Below are 4348 nucleotides of genomic sequence, written 5' to 3'. Positions count from 1 at the left end.
CTTAAACAGTTAATGATTGTAAAGAAACTCATTAGGAAAGGCATATTTTACCTCCTTTTCTATCACTGTAATAGAGGATTCAATCAACTGTAATTTTTTCAGCCAGGTGCCTGTGGAAGCTGCCTTGTTTGTTTGGCTTTGTTTTCATGAAATCGCTTGTCAACTGTGTTCTGAGCATCAGTGAGCTAATCCTGCCCCTCTGTCATATCCACGGTAGACAAAGGCCACTAGCACAGAGTCTCCACAATGAGAATGGCAGAGGATCTATTAATGTGTCAGTTGCCTGTGAATTACAGCCAAGATATTTGCCCAACATATGGCACAAGGTTATCACACTGTAAAAGCATCTCATTGGAAGACAAGCAACGATGCACGCACACAGACACTCATAACTACTTAGTCGTATAAAAATTATGCCCGTGCTCGCTTCGGCAGCACATATACTAAAATTGGAACGATACAGAGAAGATTAGCATGGCCCCTGCGCAAGGATGACACGCAAATTCGTGAAGCGTTCCATATTTTTAAATAAATAAATAAATAAATAAAATAAAATAAAATAAAATAAAAAATAAATAAATAAAAATTATGCCCAAGGACAAATACTCTTGGGAATTTGATGCAACCACTAAATGACAGTAGAGTTAATCTGTTGGGAGCATTTTACAAGATAGGACAAGAATAAATTAGAGATAAAATCAGAGCAGCTTTTGGAGATAAAGTGGAAAAACAACCACATTTAGTTCTAATCCTCAATTAGGATTGAGGGTGGTGTCCATGGGCAGGAAAGAGTGCTAGGAGCAGAGTCCATTTTACCCACGAAGACATTTCAATGGAAAGGAACAAGGTAGTGTCATGGAGACAGGTATCACCTGGCCTTCTGACAGCCCCTCCAGACAGGCCCAAGAGGTTTGTCTTTCACTTTTGCTAATTAGGAATCTTTAATTAGCAGCCCCAAGTTAAAAGGATGCAGATAACTAATTCACTAACAAAGCTCAAAGACAGGAATGTATAAAATAGAATGCCAAATTATTCATTTCCAATGAGAAATACAATGGCACAATTTAACAGTTACTGAGTCAGCCTAATCAAAGGCCTCTCTCCTGGTCGGTAAGAGAGGCCTGTAGCAGTGCGTTCCTGTGTTAACCGAAAAGGGCACACTGGGTGAGTGCATAGGGGGACCATGGTTGCAAGGTGGATGGAGAGAAACGGGCAGAGTGGAGCAGATACAGTGGGAATGGCATCAGTTTCTCTGTATGTGATTCTGAGCCCAGTAGACAAAAAGCCATACAGAGTCGGGAAAGGGGCTGTATATCAGTTTTCTAGGGCTTCTGTAACAAAGTACCACAAACTTAAAACAACAGGAGTGTATTCTCTCACAACTCTGGAGGCTAGAATTTTGAAATCAAGGCATCAGCAGCGTTGGTTCCTTCTGAGGCACTGTGGGAGAATCTGTTCCCTGCCTCTTTCCTAGCATCTGGTGACAGCTGGCAATCCTTGGCGTTCCTTGGCTTGTGGACACATCACTCCAGTCTCTGCCTCCATCTCCGCAAGGGGTTCTCCTTGATAAAGATTCTCTCCTTGACCAAACTCTAGTCAGGCTCCTCTGAACTCCCTTCTCAACGAGACCTCGACTTTTGGAGTTCTGTGTCATTCTTTGTATCACCCAGTTTTAGCCAGAACGCCCCACCGTTGATACCAGATCACACTCGATATGTGGTTTAGTTTGTCATCCTGTTCCATCCCCCAAGTAATGTCTGATCACCCTGGCCTGACTTCAGCAAGAATCCTGTTAGTTTCCTTAAGCAAGAAATCCCCACTTAACCCTGCTGTTTCCTCTTAGTGATTTTCCATCCACTGACCGCCCCCCCCCCACCCTGCTCTCTGGCTATAAATTTTCACTTTTCCTTGTTGTGTTCAAAGTCGAGCCCAAGCTCTCTCCCATACTGCAAAACCCCATTGGAGTGGTCCCTACACCTACCATGATGGTACCCTGAATAAAATCTCCCTCATTGTTTTTTAATGTGTTGTGAATAACCTTTCTCATAAGGACACAAGTTAGATTAATGACTCACACTACTGCAGTGTGATACCATCTTAACTACAGTTGCACCTTAAACAACACGGGTTCGAACTGCATGGATTCACTTACACTACCACAGTACTATATGACCTGCAGTTGACTGAATCCACGGATGTGGAATCAAGCATACGGAAGGCAAACTGAAAAGTTATACGCAGATTTTCAGCGGAAAGTCAGTGCTCCTACCTCCCCCCGCCACCTCCTCTGTCAAGGGTCAACTGTAACCACAACTACAATGAGCACCTCACATCTGAGGTGCCGGGATTTAGGGCTTCAACATGTCTTTTGGAGAATACAGTTCAGCCCGGAACAGGCAGCCTCACTATTTCTGCCTGAAACACAGCATAGTGGACACTCTGATGTTGTCTTCCACACTCTTATTCCTTCTTCTGCTAGGGTACCTCCCTCCTCCTGTCTCCAGGGAGACTTTTCCACCACTCCAAACCTGGGATTCCACACCCCTGGCCACACAGGACTGAGATGTCACCCAAGCAGAGCATGTGGCCGGTCAACTAAAACCCTTCCCTCAGATTTCTCTGAGTAGAGTTGGTGGGGGAAAGCTCTTCCCCCTGGGATGTGGGACTTGGGCATGAAACCCTAGACCTGCTGCGCTGTGTCCCCAAATAAGTGGAGAGAACTTGTCTGCAGTACGAGCAAATGAAACCACCAGAGGAGAGAAGATGAGAAGAAGTGCAGAGAACCAGAGCTTGGAGGTTCCTTCTCCCAGCTTTCTCCAGGCTCAGCCCTGGCACTTCCAGGGTCATGAGAACTAATCAGGCCTTCTCTGTGCTCAAACTAGTTTGAGTTGGGATCTATCACTTGAAAGGAAAAGAGTCCCAGGAGAAACATGTAGCGTAGAGAAGACAAAAGACACAGAGCATTAAGTGGATCCTTGAGGGCTGTGCCATTTGGGAAAGCCCTGGGGAGAGCCCCTTGGGAAGGATAACGTCCCCCCAGAGGAGCAGAGGGGCTGGCTGGAGAAGAGAAGGGGACCCTGAGAAATACTCAGGGACACTTTGGGGGCTGAGGTATGTGGCTCTACAGGGGAGCCACCAAATCAGAAATGTTGGTGTTAAAGCTCAGCTGGACTCAGTTATGACCCTGTGGGAGGGACCTGAAGATATTTGAATTAGAAATGAAAAGGCAAGTTATCAAAAGATTGGTTGGCAAGCCTAGAATCCTAGCAAGAGGTATTGACCCGAGCTGTATGACTTAACTGTTTACTAGCATCAGGCTCCAATATCTGTTTTTACAATAGAACATGCCTGTCAGACATATATTAATTTATTCATTATTCAACAAATATTTATTAAGAGCATATGATGTCCCAGGCACTTCAGTAAGAATGAGTATATACTGACACACAAAAGACATGTGATTTCCCCTCCCATGGAGCTTTCAGTCTATGGAGAAAAAAGATATTTAATGAATAAATATACTACTAAACGTATAATTACAAATGGTAGTAAATGGGAAGGAAAAGTTATAAGAATTATGAGGAACCTATTTTACATCAGAAGGTCAAGAAAGGTCTCTCTGAAGAGAGACTATTAAGACTTGAAAGTGAGTAGAAGTTAGCCAGACAACGGTATGGGGGAGGGGGTGGTAAGGCAAGGCAGGAGACGGCAGGAGAATCCACGTGAAGGAAACAGTATATGCAAAGGCCCTGTGGCCAGAAAGAGCTTGACGAGAAATGAAAGAGAGGCATGGCTGAAGAATAACTAGGGTGGGCAGAGAGTGGCTTGAGAAGAGCCTAGAGAGATGGGCAGAGGCCCAATGTAAGGATTCTAGAGTCTATCCCAACTGCAATGGAAAGGCACTGAAGAATTTTAATTAATGTTCCAAGGCACCTTTTAAGAAAGAGAAGTGATTGAAGAAGGACAGAGAGAAAAGAGAGACCAATTAGGAGGCTGTTTGCAATAGTTGAGATGAGAGAAGACGATGGCTTGGGCTGGGTGATGACAGAGACGTCTGCATTGGAGACACTTGCTGACGGTAGAATTGATGGTGTGGGTCTGGTGTGGATATGGTAGGTGACAAGAGGGAGGCACTGAGAATGACTTTCAGGTTACTGGCTTGAACTTTTGGTGGTTGGTAGTGCCATTAACTGAACTGAGAAATAATGAAGAAGGATGTTGCAAGGAAACAGGCAAGCAAGATCAAAGGGGGATTTCAGTTTTAACATGTTCAGTCTAAGATTCCTGGAGGACTTCCAGGTGGAGATAGTAAATACTAGTTGGATATGTGAGTCTCATGATATAGGAA

The 4348-nt window shown here is 44.4% G+C and overlaps 1 non-coding gene across 1 annotated transcript; it reads left to right on the top strand.

Moving 5' to 3' along the window:
- The first annotated feature begins 419 nt into the window (after window positions 1–419).
- LOC115802897 (U6 spliceosomal RNA) lies at window positions 420–526 on the top strand. Its single transcript, XR_004023475.1, has one exon. It is a non-coding gene; the product is annotated as a U6 spliceosomal RNA (small nuclear RNA).
- The last annotated feature ends 3822 nt before the right edge of the window (window positions 527–4348 follow it).

The sequence above is a fragment of the Delphinapterus leucas genome, chromosome 11, assembly GCF_059928025.1.
Source record: "Delphinapterus leucas isolate spDelLeu-1000000601 "Yukka" chromosome 11, BTC_Dleu_Yukka2, whole genome shotgun sequence".
NCBI classification, from domain to species: Eukaryota; Metazoa; Chordata; class Mammalia; order Artiodactyla; family Monodontidae; genus Delphinapterus; species Delphinapterus leucas.
The sequence above is the reverse complement of the archived record's forward strand: the minus strand, read 5'-3'. Positions and strand labels throughout refer to the sequence as shown.